Genomic DNA, 18,149 nt, shown 5'->3' with positions numbered 1-18,149 from the left:
GGTGCAAAAAGATTGAGATCATACCATGCATATTTTCAGATCACAATGCTATGAAACTTTAAGTCAACTACAAGAAAAACTTTGGAAATCCCTCAAATTTATTTTTTTAAGCTAACCCTTTTCACAAGAGATTTCAGGCACCTATGAATAAGGAATAGATGGTCATTGTGTTTCTGATTTTAGCCATTGACAGATATGAGGAGATATCTTATTGTAGTTTTAATTTGTATTTCCCTGATGATCAGTGATGTTGAGCATCTTTTCATGTGACTGTTGGCCATCTGTATGTCTTCTTTGGGAAAATGTCTATTCATATTTTTTTGCCCATTTTTAATCGAATTATTCATTTTTTTGGATGTGGAGTTTTACACATTCTTTATACATTTTGGATACTAACTCTTTAACAGATATGTCATTTGCAAAAATCAACAACACAAGAAACAACAGATGCTGCCAAGGATGTGGAGAAATAGGAAACCCCTTGCACTGTTGGTGGGAATGCAAACTGGCCCAACCATTCTGGAAAACAGTATGGAGTTTCTCAAAAAGTTAAAAAAATAGAACTACCTTATGATTCAGAAATTGCACTACTAGGTGTACAAAATATACAAACAAATTTTGAATACAAAAATACTAATTCAGGGGCGCCTTGGTGATACAGTCAGTTGAGTGCTTAACTCTTGATTTTGGTTCAGGTCATGATCCCAGAGTTGTGAGATTGAGTCCCATATCAACCTCGACACTGAGCGTAGAGTCTGTGTGAGATTCCCTCTCTCTCCCTCTGTCTTTCTCACCTATGTGCACATGCTCTGTCTCTCTAATATAATAATAAGGAAAAAACTAATTCAAAGGGATACGTGCACTTGGATGTTTATAGTACCATTATTTACAATAGTCAAATTATGGAAACAGCCCAAGTGTCCATCAACTGTTGAATGGATAAACACACACACACACACACACACACACACACACAAAATGGAATATTTTCTCAGCCATGAAAAAGGAATTAAATCTTGCCATTTGTAACAACATGGATGGAGCTAGAGAGTATTATGTTAAATGAAATAAGTCAGAGAAAGACAAACACCATATGATTTCACTCATGTGTTGAATTTAATAAATAAAACAAATGAGCAAAAGGGTAAAGCAGAGAAGAAGCAAAGAAACACACCCTTAACTACAGAGAACATACTGAAGGTTGCCAAAGAGGAGGTGGGTAGGGAAGACGCATTAAAAAATAGGTGGTGGGGATTAAGGAGTGTACTTGGGATGAGCATGAGTTCATGTATGAAAGAGTTAAATTGCTACATTATACACCTGAAACTAATATTATACTGTATGTTAACTAACTGGAATTAGTTAACATTTATTTAAAAATAAAAATTTTAAAAGGAAAAGAATAGTCAGATCGATAGATGATAGACCGATTTCTTCCCAAGAGGCAAAGCAACTAACCACCCACCTTTCTCTACTAATCTATTATTCATTTTAAATTGTATCAGTTGAACACCTACTCAGTTCAGGGTCTGTTCTGGGTGCTGGGATACAGTAGTCAATAAGATGACCAAAAATCTGCCCTCCTAGAGCAGTTTATGAGCATACACACACACACACACACACACACACACACATACACAATGTGGCAGCAGTCCAGACTCAGATGATATGGAGAAGAAAGTAAAGTTCAAACCCCAGATGTGTTTCAAAGGAAGAAATGGAAGCAGTTGACCCACTGAATATATGAAATGAAGAAACACAGATGAAAGGATGATCTCCATGTTCAGGAGAATGGAGGTGCCATTTAAATAACAACTAGAAATCAGGAAAGATTCATAATCTTCATTATGCTCCATATACAGCACAACTGTTTCTATCACTATCTCCAAATTATCAGCGGTCCTGATCTTTCAACAGAGCCGTGTTCTTCCCAGATATCAAAAAGGTAATTCAAAAGCTACCTCCTCAGATCTAATTAGAAAATCAGAAAAAAGAAGATATTATAGGGATAAAAACTGATAGAATTGACTATACAAAAAAAGAAAAGTATATGGAGTTCATAGAAAAAGATAAATATCTCAGTATAAACATCCCAGAAGAAAACTGGACCACATATGGACAAGGAAATATAAAATAGCCTGTTGGTAAATTGAAAGTATCTTGATCCCTCTAAGAATAACAACAACAACAAAGGTAAGTACACTTATTTTTCACCTACCAGACTGGCAAAGTTGTAAAAGAACAGTAATATTCAGCATTAGAGCTATGGTGAGAAATATATCATGGTGGAGAGAAGGGAGAATTATTAACACATCACAAAGAACAGTTTGGCAATACATATCAAAACAAATATGTTCACTCTGTGACCCAATAATTCCGTTTAGAATTAGTCCTCAGGAAATAGGGTAGTGGCACTTACTTACAACTACAATATATTCATTGTAGATGTGTTTACTATAGAAAAAAAGAAACTTTCCAATATATCAGTTGGAGATTGATCAAATAAACAAGGTATATGTCTAGGCAATGCAATACTACCCAAATTGTAATGATGATAAGTTTATATTACATTTATTGGCATGAGAAAGATGTCTATAACCTGCTATATGAAACAAAGCAGTTACAAAATAATATGGAAATTGTCACCCCATCTTTCCCATTTTTGACATATGTACCCACTTAAATTCATATACATATATATGAATTTATATCATTTAAATTCATATATATATATATACATCAGGAGAGAAAAAGCTATATGGATATTTACCACAATGTCCACAATGTCAACAATATTTATCTCTGGATTGGTCAGATTATAATTGATATTTACTTTCTTTTTTTAAAAATGTATCTTCATTTTCTGATTTGTTTCAAAGAGAAAACTTTTTAACAGAGAAAAATAGCTATTAAGAATCATCACTATATAAAGAACTCATTCAATAATAAGAAAATACTATAGGGCACCTATGTGGCTCAGTCGGTTTAGGGTCCAACTCTTAGTTTCAGCTCAGGTCATGATCTCACGGTTCGTGGGTTCAAGTCCCATGTCAGGCTCTGGGCTGGCAGCATGGAGCCTTCTTGGGATCTTCTCCCTTCCTCTCTCTCTGCCCCTCCCCTGATCTCTCTCTCTCTCTCCCTAAAAAATGTTAAAAAAATTATTTTAAAAAATACTATAACTTTAATAGAAATAATTGGCCAAAGGATGTTAGTGAACAATTTATAAAAGAAATTTAAAGAGTATACAAACATATGGAAAAATATTCAGCTTGACAAGTAATCAAAGAGATAAAAATTAAAGTATTTATACCTTTCATGTTAGCAAATTTTTTTTAATTTAGAATACACAGTGCAGGCTAGAGTTATTTAAACAAACATGATCAAACACCATCAACAGACATGTAAAGTAGTATCACCCTTTTGGAAAGCAATCTTGCAATATTTTCCAAAAATATTTAATTTAACTTTTTAATTTATTCATATACTTTGATGCAATATTTTTACCTTGGGTAGTATTTAAAACAAACAAATCTAAATATATGTATATCTCCCCATACAAAATGTTTACCAAATTACATTTAATATAAATAAAAATTTTAAAACAAAATAAAAATCTACCAACCAGGGAATGCTTTGGTCTATCTTAGAATATTATAAGACATTAGATATTATATTTATAAAGAGTTCTATATAAAATATGTATGCAAAAATTAGTAAAAGAAAATAAAGAAAAAGAAAAATTACAACAAATTATCTATGACTAGTAGGACTAAGACTAATTTTTTTTCTTATACTTTTCTGTATTTTCTACATGTTAAACCATGAACACAGACTGTTTTCGTAGTTGAATTTTCCCCCCAGTTTTCTTCTCTAAGTTTGGTAGATTTTCTACTCAGCACTTAAATAGTATTCATCATATATGGTCATGCCCATTTTGTCATGTTGTTTTCTTGTCAAAAACTCTCCCTGGTTCCTCATTGGAAGGATATTAGGCTCTAAGTCTCCCAGAGACTCAATAAGAGGCCCTCAACTCTCCGCCCTGCCTCATTCCTTACCCCCCTCCTAAATGGTACCCACACGCTCCTTCCTGACCATTGGTTTGTCCCTAGTCTCAAAGCTTGGTCCAAGCTGTCTCCCCATCTCAATGGCTTCTCACCCACCACCCTGCCTCTCTAAGAGCTATGAGTCTTTGTATGGCTTAGATCAGTCCCACTTCTTCAGAAAGCTTGTCTTGATTGCTCTGGCTGTCCTGATTTTATCCTTCTCTATTTCAGTCTATATGGCTTGTGCCTCACTTTGGCCTTTACCTTGCAAAGCTCTCTAGCTACCTGGGATAGCATTTTTCATGTGGGATGTTTATTGGCCTGAAGAGCCCATACAGTGACATCTACTGAACATTTATGAATACTTGCTAACATAAATCAGAAATTTAAGCCAAAGGAAAGTGGCCATACAGTGCAGCATCTTCCAAATGACCCCCAAGTCCCCTAAAGGAAGACCCTCAGATACACCTGTCTTTCTCCACCAATACGAGAATCTTTCCTCATCTGAAAAACCTATTTTAGCTATACTAAAGTCTGATTGCACTACAGTCTCACGTCACCATTCAGGAAGAATTTACTCAAATACTCTGTGCATTTGAGGGAATATTTCTAGATGTTAGGCACTCTGGGTCTTTGAAACAATCTCAGCATCAGTGGAGCCATATCTTCACCTATGAAGGCAAAAAGGAGAGTCTGTGCCCAAGAGTTGCTGAGGAGCATAGCTCTTTCAAGAACCCCAGGTAGCCATTGCCCTTCCTTGGTTATTGGTAATTCACAAGCATAAGGCTTTACCCCCACTGAGACCATAAAGGTAAGGGAATGAGAACCAATGCTTATTGATCACTTGTCATAATCATCAGGATCATCATCATATTAAAAGCCACCAGGCTTGAGCGTTTCATGTGAGCCAAGAATATGGCATACATTATCCACTCCTCCTGACAATGCTGTGATGGGATATATCACCTCCACCTCTTCAGGTAGAGACTCAGGATCTCAAAGTCAGTACCTGACCCAAGGCTCCATACCTCAAAAGTAGCAGAACCAGATATAGAACCTCTGCCTTCAAAGCCTGTGATCTTTCCTCCACCTTATGGGCCTCTCTGTAAATCCTTCATCTCCACCCCAGTGTATTCAAGATCAACTCAATCAAGAAATCTTTCCATATGTCTAACTTAATTCCTTCATGCCACAGTTTCAGGTCATTTCCTCCTTTTCTGTTCTTGGAGGAAGTGGTCCTGGGCTTTTAAATAATTGCTTTTCTGCAAAGATTGGTAAATCACCCTGTGACCACTTTTTTAGATTAAATCATTCTAGGTCTTCCTGGGCCTGGATTTTCGGGGCAATTAATCACTTCCATTCTGTTATCCCAAACACTCTTTGATTCCCTGCAGCCCTTTGGCATGCCCTCTACCTTTTGAAAGGTACCTAAGAATTTCTAGGTTGTTTTTTAGGGGGTTGTGGTGGGGAGGCATGATGAATGGGAGTAGGGAACCTTTCCTTCTGTTCAAATAGAATTCTGAAGAGAGCTCAGAGGAAAACTCAGAGAGCCAGGGCCAGAGAAATAAAGTAAAGAAGGAAAATAGAGGAGTTCAAATGAAGTTGAATCAGAAACACGGGATTAAATTTCCCTGAGGCCCTCAATCTTGCAGAAAATGTGCTGGATAAAATATATTTGTATTTGATTTATCAAATGCAGATTGTTTCTCTTCCTTTTAAGAAAATAGGCAAAATGCTGAGTACCTTCCCAGGCCACTCACTGCCAGAATTAGGCTCCACCAATGCCAACACTGCCCCTGAGTAGGAGTCAGGTCAAGATTGAGTGCCTAGCTGAGCTTCCCAGGACCCAGCATTTTCCAACATAGTACCTCCCATAACACCAGGCTGGGAATCAAGAGACCTGAGATCTAGCCCTGGCTTTTCCACTGACAGCTCTGGCAAATCACTTCATCACCTTGGGCCTCAATTTCCCCAAATTTAAATCCAACAGCTTCAGACCATGTAACCTCAAGAGTCCTTCCCACGTCTCACATTTCATAATTCTTCACTGAGTGTGAGCAGTTTGCAAAAGGGGATCCACCAAACACTAGTCCTACCAGATGCTGAGAGAAAGGACAGTTCAGTGACCCCGGAAGTTTGGGCAATGCTGCATATGTGAAATTCCCCCTTAAAGCTTAACTCAGCCTAACCCAACATTCCCCTCATCTGATACCACAGACCTCGTTCTGTGTACTACTGATGACTCTAGCAGTGTATTTTGGGAAGCACTGACATGTAAAATTCTATACCTCCTCCTTCTCACTCCTGGGGCTTTAAGAGCACATGTGCCTCTCCTGCCCACTCATGTCAAGGCTTGAAGAGCACCGCCTGGGAGCTGGAGGCTCTGGGCTCCCCATGTCTTTTAGGGAGCATGTTGGACAGCATGCAGTCAGCCCTAGAATATCCGTGTGTTTGCAAACAGAACCAGGGCTAATGGCAGGATAACACATTTTAGCTATATATGGGTGCTCTTGTGCCATAGGTTACAAGAACCCTATCCCTGAACATTGCTCGTTGAGGACCTCAAGGCCTACTCCCTTTCCTGGGAGCCTTGGGTGTTTGGGGATAAAAAAGATCAGGGAAGTCACCAAAAGAATGACTCTGGGGCTGCCATAACAAAATACCACAGACTTGGGGGCTTAAACAACAAAAACTCATTCTTTTAGAGTTCTGAAGGTTCTGAATTCAAGATTAAGATACTGTCAGGGCTAGTTTCTGTTAAGACCTCACCTTGGGGTTTGCTGACAGCTACCTTCATGGCCTCTTCCCTGTGTGCACACATCCCTGGTGTTTCTAAGGACACCAGTCCTATCAGATTAAGACCTCACCCTTTGACCACATTTAACCTTGATTACCTTCTTGAAGACCCCACCTCCAAATACAGTCACACTGTATTTCAAATACAAGTTCATGTATGGGGAGGGGTGGACACAATTCAGGGGATTCCTCTGGATTGTTACAGAGAGGAAAGGAGAGGGGGAAGTCTGAGAGTTGAAAAACAGAGTCAGAGGGGAAGCAATAGTAAATTCCCCCATGGCTGAGGAGGATGAAGGACAGCAGTATATAGGTGCCTCAAGCCTCTTGCTGGGAAATCAAAGGGGTCACCTTGGAGGATATCAAAGGGGCACATCTTAAGAGGCTGTGTGCAGTTGCTGTGTGTGACTTCCAAGGACCAGTTTGGCACAGAAGGTACAGAGCTCTCTGCCTGCAAGTTTGCATAGACTTGAACAAAGACAGTATCTGCTCTGACTGTGTGGAAACAAGTTTTGAGCCACCCAGCAAATGCACCACACCTCAGACATTTCCCCATGCACAGAGACAAGGAAGAGCCCCAGGGATGACTGAAATTGAATTTCCTGCCACCCAGAAAAATGAAGTCTTACAGCGGATTCAAGTTATTTTAGAGAAATAAAATAATTATAGCATGCAACTGTGTTTGAAGTCAATTTTTCACCTGACACTCTGATGCTCCTAACTATGGGCAGATGTACACTCACATGGAGCAGAGTGGGAGGCAAGGTCATGAGGGGCCAGCTGAAGCCATGGTGAAAAAAGGTCTGCGGATTCCCAGAACTTTTCCCAGTATCCCAGCAAGGACCCTCATTACACAGGATTTGTATGAATAAACAATGTAGTTGGTCCTGACCCCCTCACGACAGCCAAACCCTAGTAATTCCCAATACCCTGGGTCACTTCTCTCCTTGATTTGCTTGGAGGCATATGTGTTTCCAGCAATAACAAATTACCACAAACCTGGTGGCTGAAAAGAATAGAATTTTATGCTTCCACAGCCCTGGAGGCCAGAAGTCTAAAATCAAGGTGCTAATAGAGCCATGCTCCCTCCAGAGGCTCAGGAGGACGTGTTCTTTATCCTTCTGTCTTGTGGTGACCTCCAGCTCTCCATGAGGCTACATCACAGCCTCCATGGCCTCCATCTCTACATTGCCTTCTCCTCTGCTATGTGTCTGTTTCAAATCTTCCTCTGCCCCTCTCTTATAATCTTAAAAGGGTACATGTGATTGCTTTTAGGATCTACTGGATAAGTCAGGATAAATGCCTCCTCTCAAAATCCCAAACTTAATCACAGTGTTTATGAACTAAGTTCCCTTCACAGGTTCCAGAGATTTGACATGGATATCCTTGCGGAGCCATTTCAGTCTGCCATGGGCAGGTCAAGGCCTTGGGAAGCTTGGCTAAGTGTGACCCATTCCACCACCGGCCAGGTTCACCACTATAGCTCCTGGTACCATGCCTGGCACAGAGTGGGCTCTTGATATTTGTCCAAAAAAGAGTTTGTTGGATAGAAACAAATATTATGATAAATAAAACCATGAGCTACTTTCACTCTTGAGAGGACTTATCCAGTGGACCCTACCATTTTGGATTTTTATTGACTAAATTCACACACCAACACAAAGCTGGGGAGGGGGAGGAGCATGCATGGAAAGGTATCCACATAGAACTTTCAGCTTTTTAAATTGCTAAGTGAGAGGAGTGAAAGAAAATGCCATTTACTTTCATTATCATTTCATAAAAGAAAGAACACTTTAACACTAAAAGGAAGGTCATTGCCTCAGAATAAAGAAGAGTCCTTAAATTAAGTAAATCTAGCCTCATTAAAAATTCCACTTCAGTCTTTTTTTTTTCTTTCTCAGTTTGCCATGGACAAATGAAAATTACACACACGTTGAAAAAGACATTTGGAAGCAACCACAGGGGAAAAAACTGTTGGAAGAGAAAAGGCCACCTAATTCTAAGAATGAAGGAATGAGAATCTGTTTTTCAGAAAGCCTCCCCTCTCCCCAAAATGCCCCAAACTGGCCGGCAGAACCCCATGGCGGCAGCCTGTGATGGACCCACTGAAAGTGAACGTGAGGAGCCTCCTTGGGGCTGCCATTTGTAGCATTAGACTCACTGATATCAGACACCATGGATCTCTCCCTCCAGCCTCTGCCCTTCAGGCTGCTTCCCTCTCAGGACCAATTCAACCTCTGCCCACTTCTGCTTCTCACAAATACTGTCTCTTCCACTAGACCCACAGCACTGCTAGGATGTTCCAGAGACCTTTGCCAGATCAGTGCCTGTCACCACCCTCTGCCAGCCTCACCAGGGAAGTCTGTGGTGCCATGCATGTACATGGGCTCCTATGCCTCTGTGTGCACCTTTCAAGAGCCTCTCCCCTCTCTAGGAAACCAGCCCAGGGCTGTGCCAGCAGCATCCATTCCTAGGTACCTAAGGTGTGTCTGTTCCCCATCGCTAGGTCCAAGTGAGATGAGCTCCAGGTACTACTTCAGGGAAAGCCATCCAGGGAAGGAGGCATGTTCCACTGGGTTCCATGTCGCTTTCAGAGAACCCACAGAAAGAGACTGCTGTGCCCAAAAGTTGGGCTTGGTGAAGACCCTAGAGCCAATCAAAAAGTCCTCTCCTGTCCATGAGAAGAACTTAGGATTCTGACACATTAATGATTGACCTGAAATTTGCACAACAGTCTGGAGGAAAAACCAAATACTTCAGTCAGAGAAGGGACTGAAGGGATGGGGACATGGGAGGCACTGTTCCATAGGTCACAAAGTTTCAGTTCTGCAAGATGAACCGTTCTAGAGATCAGCTGTACAACATTGCACTGAGAGTTAATACTACCCTGCGTACACTTAAACATTTGTTAAGAAGATAGAGCTCACATTACCTGTTCTTACCACAACAAAAAAGTTAAACAAATAAAATACATATATATTTTTAATGTTTATTTATTTTTGAGAGAGAGAGACAGCAGAAGGGGGAGGGGCAGAGAGAGAGAGGGAGACTCAGAATTCAAAGCAGGCTTCAGGCTCCGGGCTGTCAGCACAGAGTCCTACGCAGGGCTCAAACCCATGAGCCTCAAACTCAAAAGCTGTGAGATCATGACTTGAGCCAAAGTCAGACACTTAACTGACTGAACCACCCAGGTGCCCCTATATATATTTTTAAACCTAGACCCTCTTCCAGTAATTCTGAGAAAACATCAGAGATCTGTAATTTAGGTACAAGAATNGGGATGGGCATGGAGGAGGGCACTTTGGGGATGAGCACTGAGTGTTATGTGGAAACTAATTTGACAATAAACTATTTGTTAAAAAAAAAAAAAAGAATGTTTATTCTAATTACATGCAATAGGAAAGCCTGAGAAAACCAGAAATATCTATGCATTGGGAGCTCCTGCAACTAATAAAGGTTATCCTGGAAAAGAATTCATAATGACATTTAGAAAATAGTCACAGTGTAAGATATTCGTCAGTGTTGTTGTCACTGCATAGAAGAATCAGGGAGAACAGGGGCTGGTGCATTTTCTCCCTTACAAGTGGGGACCGTGCTCACTGGCCTCAGGGGAGATTTGTGTTACAAGGCAAACTCCTTTCTGGGTTTTCAGGGGACAATTTTCAGGGGAAAGGGAGAAACTATGGATGGGAGAGAAAGACTTGAGGGAAGAGAGAGGCATGTGAAAAGTCTGAGGGAAATGTTTATCCCTCCTCCCTCCCTGGCTCCATCTCCTGACAGCACCTCAGGCAGATGGTGGTTCAGGAGAACTGTGATGGCCTGCCCCAGGGGGCTCTACCTAAATCCAGCCCTGCCCCTCCCCAATCTGACAAAAAACCCTTTGCCAAACCCGACACAAACCTGCAGCGGGCCCCTGAGCCCATGTCATGGCATGTGCATAGGCCCTGAGACCAGCTTATTATCACTCTTTCCAGGCCAGTTCTAGGGGGACCCAAGGGTGACATGGAGATCCACCAGTGAGGCAGAGTGAATGCACAGAGTGAAGAAACATTTGATTTATAGAGCGAATCTACCTCCTCTTCCATGATAGATTTGTGGAACAGAACCCACACGGACCGGAGAAACATGAAAGAAATAGGTCACGAAATGGTGTGGTCTGTACCAACTCATAAGGAAGGCAGTGCCATTAATCTCATTTTCCAGGTCAGGAAACTGAGGCACAAAGAAAGGAAGTAGCTCCCTGAAGGCCATGCCGCTCACAAGCCACAGAATGAGGTTTTGAATCCAGGTCATTCAGGTCCAGGGTGTTCCTCGCCTTCCCCTGCCCTCCGCCCCGCCACCCACCCATGTCACACCATGTGAGCACAGAGAAGACACCCAGAGGCATATGTCCTAAAATCTCCATAGCACAATCTTGGTGGTAATCATTTTTCTCTGCATTCTTGTCCATATTTTCTGCAATTAACACTCATTTCTTTCATAATTATAAAAAACAGAATTGTATCTAAAACAGAACAGAAAGGCCTCTGTGTTCCCTGAGGTCCTGAGAAGCTCCCAGAGCTCAGAGGGGTCCCAGAAGGATAGCAAGTCCACCTGAAGCACAGCCCCCAGCTGGCTCCAGACCCTGCTTCTCACCCAGCAGGATTGAGCCCAGCTGCCTCTCGGGGCTCAGGGGAGAGAGCCACACAGACATAGGGGTTAGCTGAGGAGGCTTCTCGCCACTATCAGACGGTCTAAAAGGAACTCCAAAGGGCAGCTCCTCAGTGTTCTTTCCCCTCACCATTCACTGAGACCCAACACCCTGAATCTGTTGCCTCACTGGGTGGACAGCCTCCTGGGGTCTGCGGGATCTGCCCTCCCAAACCTAAGGCTGGAGGGCATCCCAGCCCCTGCCCTGAAGTCAGGTCCCAGCCCAGGAGAAGCCCCCATGCTCCCATCCTGAGTCCAGATTAGAACTGGTGAAGGAGGTTCAGGCTCTACTGAATGAGTGCTGAGAGCTCCTTTGAGAGGGGAGTGTAGAAATTTCCCTTACGGTTAGAAACAGGTGTAGGCAGTGCCCAGCAATTTCCATTATCCCCGAGGACCAGGTCAGGCTCAGAGCATAAATGCCCTGGGGAATTCTTGGCTGCCCAAATCATTCACTCTCTGGGTGCTCTATCCTCTGTTTCCCATCCATAGGGGGCTATTTTGGTTGCCCCAGTGGGGTCTCTTTCCTGCTTGTTCCAAAATATTCTCTTTCCTCTTCCCAATGTGTAGTCTGTCTTGAGCACTCCATTCCACAAGTACCAGGAGAACGGGAAGCCCTTCACTGCCTCAGGGTCTTTGCACTTATTGTACCCTCTGCCTGGAGCTCTCGTCATAGGACGGGCTGGGCCCTTGGGTCTCAGCATGGAGTCACCACCACCAGAGCTTTCTGAGCACCCTACATAGGGGACCAGACCTTGAGTACAGCACTGCCAAGTCAAAGGTCGCAAACTCAGAAAAAAGGAATAAAACTCACACTGCGTAGGTGGGTGAATAGCTATGGTACTAGCTTCTGGGCTGGATGGCTATATCAGAGGAAAGTGGGTGCCCCATCCAAAGGAGGCAGCTGCTGCATAGCCCCAGGTAGGGTGCTGCCTTGCAGGAAGGCAGGCCTTGGTGCTGAAATTCTAGTCGACCAAGAAAAGCCAGAGAGTTGAATTTCCACCCAAACTCTTCCGATTGTTTAGATCAGCTTCCATGCGCTGCCAGAGGCACCCGCAGATTGCCCAGGTCTCTCCTCTGAGTCCCTGTGGTTGAGCTCCATCCGCTACAGCCTGAGCTCCTCTCCAGGGTTCGTGCCCCTCACCCAGCTCCCAGTCCCCACCCCACACCCAAGGTCAGGCCTGACCTTCCTCATGTCTCTCCTCTGCTGTACACACACACCCCCACCAAGATGTGCCCAGTGTCCTGGCTGTAGCCTTGCTGACCCAGCAGCCCAGAGGGCATGCTGGTGGCCCTACCTCTGACCCGACAGAAGGGAAGGGTTCAGGCCCTGGCAGGTTCCTCAAAGGCAGCCAGCCCCCTGTGAGTGCCCAGCAGCCTCTGTTGCCAGATCACCAGGGAACACAGGCAAATGCCAACCCCGTCCCTGGAGTCGGTGAGCTATTTCCCACCACATCCCGTCCTCCCACCCACAATCTGCAAACCAGCTTGCATGCCTCCACCTCACTAACTGCAGGCTGACTGATGGTGCCGGAACTGCATTCTGGCTCCCGAGTACCGGCAAGCAGAACCCACGCCAGAGCCTCAGACCCAAGTGGACTGGAGCGTGGAGCTGAGCCCTGTCCTGGTCCCATGAACCTGGGATCCCTTTCTCTCTTGTAGCCTGGGGCTGATTCCACCATTTTGCCAGCTCTGGAGCTCAGTTCCCAAACTCTCCAGGAAGGGACTTCCAGACAGAAAAAGGCTGTCACTCTGCAGACCTCATCAGGACCTTCTTCCACTAATCCACAGGGAGCTGGTCGAGATTCCAGCTGTGGAGGAGACAACAGGGACAGTGTGACCTTTCCAGCTGGTCAGTCAAGAATGGAGATGCCCCATCCTGGATGCCAGCTTCCAAGATGAAATCGATGTGCAAAAGCAAGGGTTTGTTGGTTAGTCAACAGCTGCCAGGAAGCACACTGGCCGTACTGAGCGGTGTCTGCGGGCCACCTGTTTTGCATGTATGAGCTCATGTAATCCTCACAGCAGCCTGGTGAGGTCAGCACTATCATTTCTTTTTATCAGACAAGGAAACTGAGGCATACAGCAATTAATTAAATTTTCCAAAGTCACATGGCTGATAAATGGCAGAACTGGTATTCACGTCAAGTAAATGAGACCCCCCCAAAGCCTTAAATGCTGCGCTGCACTTGTGAAGAAGCTAGTGTGGCTATTGTAGATATATACTTAATCCCCTGGAAACATGCCCATAGTCCATTACTAAGCGAAAAGAAAGCAGCAAAAGAAAACATAGAGTGCAACCCCTTTGGAAGAAAAAAACACACACATACAAATAAGTAGTTGCAGAGGCCAGGACATGAAAAGGCATGTCCCAATGACAAGGCGGTGAAGGATGATCGAAACCTCCATTGAACCCAGGCTACTCCCTCCACTTACTCCCCAGGGAGCCACTTTCAGGAAGTCATGTACCCCCACAAACACTCAGTTTCTTCACCTGGAAATGAGAAGCTGTGCCCACCATCACCAGTGTATAAATCAAACACAAAAGATCACCTCGTGTATTCTTCCATTTATATGAAATGTCCGGAAAAGGCAAAACTGTACAGATGGCAAATAGATTAGGGATTGCCTGAGGCTGGAGATTAACTGTCAATGGGCCCGAGGGATTTTACTGGTGCAATGGAAATCTTCTAAAACTGAACTATACCAATCATTGCACAGCTCAATAAATTTAATAAAAATCTTTGCATTAGAATGATTCATTTAAAAAATGATTCATTAATCATTACATCAAGGGGGTTTTATGGTATATAATTATACTTCAGTAAAGTTCTTAAAAAATCATGTAGAGCTGCGAATACATAGAGGTGGTTATTGCCATTATCACAGCTAATAGAATTGTCGACAGGCTTTCGAAGTGGTATTTCCAGTGAGTTAAAATGTTTTTGCTTCTCTGTGTTCTTTACATTTGTACAATAAATACGTATTTCCTGCATAATAAAAAGAGAAAGGGGAAAACTCAATTCCATTCAATATCAACGAAGAAAAGGACGCTATTATCATGGGGGTGATTTTAATTTGCTTCCTTCGGCATATTTTCTGTTTCACAACTGCTAGGCTAAAACGGCAGACTGTTGTTTTCGTATAGAGCTTATTTTATATTCAACCCTGGGATAAATACCACAAAGCCTGCACAGGAACAGAAGACATTGTCCCCTAGGGTCTTTCCATCTGGAGTGGAGGCAGGACAGACAAAGGACCGATCTGGAACGCTGAAGAACAAGGAGACAGTCTGTGCTAAGAAGCTGAACGCTTGCCCCCAGCAGGGCTAGAGGAGCCCGAGGATGCAGAATGCCTGCTGGCTGAACGACCAGGGAAGGGAGCTTAAGAAGATGAGAAGAAGAATGTCCATTTTCTCCATAAATATTAACTGGGTACCAGCTCTCTGCCAGATCACGCTCGGAGCTGGGGACGCATGGTGACGGAATCAACAGGGTTCCTGCCCCACACACAACGTCACACTCCCTGCCACGCTAGCCTGGCTCTGAGCACAGCACACACGAACAGGCCTGTGCCTGGAGGGGGAAGGGAGGGACGCTTCCGGAAGATTCCCTGCTGCCCAGGGTCTCATCCATAGCTGCTCCAGGGCATGAGGTAGCTGCCCCAAATTCTGAGAAGTCCTGGAGCCTCGTCACAACACTTCCATGGACTCCCAAGGGGGAATCCTTTCCTTCTCCAGACATCAGTTTCCCTGCCTATATAGGTGAGCTAGCAATGGTTAAAGGGTTATATAAATGAGATGATAATGTTATATGCACAGGTCTATGGCCAGAAACTTCTAGATTCAAGCAACTTAGCCTCTCGGAGCTCTAGTCTCTTCTGAACAAGTGGGTAGAATGATCTCAGCTAACATGGAGAGAGTTTGGGGAGTAGGGAGGCTCCAACCAGATCATGTGTGCGAAGCACCTAAGGGCATCAAACATGTACTTGGCAAATATAAACAGGCTGCTGCCTCTGGCTTCCAGCCTACCACCAGACCACAATTCTGGGAGACTCAGAATTCCTGGAGTGTCCCAGCCTGGGAGCTCAGAACTGAAGTAACAAACAGAAACAGTTCAGCAGCTGCAAATCTAACAGCCTTAGATGACTAGAAGGTGGGAGGTAAAGAGCCTATAAATCCGGCTGAGGAAAATGAAAGATCATAGTTTTCCAACTAGCTTTTCCTGCCCCTTAGCACATACTCAGTCCAGCACTGCCACCTGTTGGCAGAAAAGGAGCTTTGCATGAAAAGATCCCTTTACCCCAGGCTGGGGGATGATCTTTAACCCCAGCTGGAAAAGATGGAAAGGAAACTTTAGAGATAGGAGTGGGATGGGGTGGGGCTGACTTCACTGGAAACGTTTGGGTGGAAGGGATTGGAGCTCCAGAGATATTAGACCTGACTTCAAGTCCCAGCTTTGAGACTTTGGATAAACTGTGTAAACTCGCCAGACCTCAGTTTTCTCATCTATGTGATGGGAATAAAAATGTCCCCTTCAAGGGTGATTAACACATGTAAAGTAACTGACATAGTTAGGACTCTTTCTCTCTGGACCTCTGCCCCCACCACACCACGCTCTGGGATTTAGAAGGGCTGTAGAGCTCTGACTTGAGTGCTTGGCAAAAATACAGATGCTCCGCACTGGGTGTTGTATGGGAGTCACTGAATTCTACTCCTGTAACCAACAGTGTACTCATGTTAACTAAAATTTAAATTAAAAATAAAGTAAAATAAATTGTCATGTTAAAAATAAATACAGATGCTCACGCCCCACTGACCTTGCTCTGAATCTGGTCTCTGGAGTGATGGCCTAGGAATCTGCATCTTACACTCCCACGTGAATGTTAGGCCACTGTACATTTTACAGCCACAGCACAGTGTGAAGAACACCAAGTGTAGTTCTGAGTCTACCAGGAGCCCGTGATCTTGGGTGTCTCTCAGTCTCCATGTCCTCACCCATGAAACGTGGCCCAGAGTCCCACCTGCAACGCCTCCTAGGGGTGGGGGGTGTGCTTCGGAGACTGATGCCAGTGCTGGCATGAGAAGCAGGAGTGGTCAGAGTGGCAGGGGACTGTCCCCTTTGTAGGCCCCATCCTGGAGAATGAGAGGCCTGGGCAGGGGTGAAGGCATGGGGTCAGGGTGGGAATGGAGACAGGTGACAGGGGACAAGGAGGAGCAGGAATGGCTCCCTCAGGCCCCTCCCTCCAGGAATGGCCAGGGTGCCCAGGACCCCTGCTGTGCAGGACAGATGAGCCCAACACTCAGCCAGAGCGGGAGCTCTTCACTCGGGACTGTGTAACCCATCTCAGCAAGAGAAAGGGAGGAGAGACAATCCCAGCTTCAGGAGCCACTGCAGCTGCCATACTGGTCCTTTCTGAGAAACCAGTGAGGAGAGGGGGGAAAGAATCCTGGTTATACCCTAGAGCAGTGACCCTTCCACTTTTCCCAGGCCTCCCTCCTCTTCCTTCCCGGGCACCAGCATCCTGGCTAGACTCACAGCCTCCCTGCACCCGGGGACAGATGGGATCTCCATTCCGCAGACAGTAAAAATCAAGCCCCATAGAGAAGGCAGCCCCTTGTCCAGCATCTCTTAGTCAGTCCTCAGCCCAAAGCTCACTGAATCCTCATGACAACTATAGCATGGTGCTGGGGAGGAAAACTTTTCCTTCTTCCCTTCTGGGTGCTTTAGCTGGTCTGCTAATTAAATTGACACAAGACAGACTGACAGGAGAAAAACAAATTTAACTTTATAGGAACCAGAGCCTCATTGAAAATAGGAGACTCAGAGAAGTGATCAAAGTTTATACCTTTTAGGCAAAGAAACAATAAATTTGTGAAGAACTGGCAAGGCAAAGAAAGTTGGGCTTGAGGTATTAAATTACTGAGGAAATAACAAGGTTTGTTTATACAGACTCCGCAGCCCTGATTTCCCTATCTCTGGCTCTAAGGAGGTCTCTCTTCCTCCTGGTAAAGAGAGAGTAGCTTTTACTTGGGAAATTTAGTTCCTGATTTCAGGGGGAGAGAGAGGAGGGTCAGAGTGTCCTTCTTGTACTGGCTGTTTCTCAAATAATTTTAATTCAAGGTAATCCATAAGCCAAAGGTGGATCATTGGGAGTGGCATATTCGGCTCCCCTATCAGCAGGCAGGGTGAGAATTAGTATTTCCACGACACAGAGGAGAAATCCAGCTCAGAGATGATCTATAAATTGCTCAAGAACACACAGCAGAGACTCAAACCAGGCTCTTATTGCCAACGAGTCACACACTTGTATTCCCACTGCCGGTAAGAGAGTGGACCAGGTGACCCCAGTGGCCCCTCCAGCTCTACCTTTCATGACTCCAGAGTCCCACCCTGTTCTTTCAAGTTTATCTCCCTCTGGTTTCCCCCAACAAACCAGATGGCCTCCTCTCTGTCTCCTGAACAAATCTCGAGACTCACCACATGCTTTCCTCTGTCCCCAACCCCCCTCCACTCCATCCAATTTCAGGCCCACTCTTGCATATTTGTGAAAGTGTTCCTAACCCTCAAAGCCCAGCTCAACTCCCACCAGGTGCATGAAGCTTTCTCTAATCCCTGCCATGAGAAA

Source organism: Crocuta crocuta, unplaced genomic scaffold (assembly GCF_008692635.1).
Source record: "Crocuta crocuta isolate KB4526 unplaced genomic scaffold, BGI_CrCroc_1.0 scaffold340, whole genome shotgun sequence".
Lineage (NCBI taxonomy): Eukaryota > Metazoa > Chordata > Mammalia > Carnivora > Hyaenidae > Crocuta > Crocuta crocuta.
The sequence above is the reverse complement of the archived record's forward strand: the minus strand, read 5'-3'. Positions refer to the sequence as shown.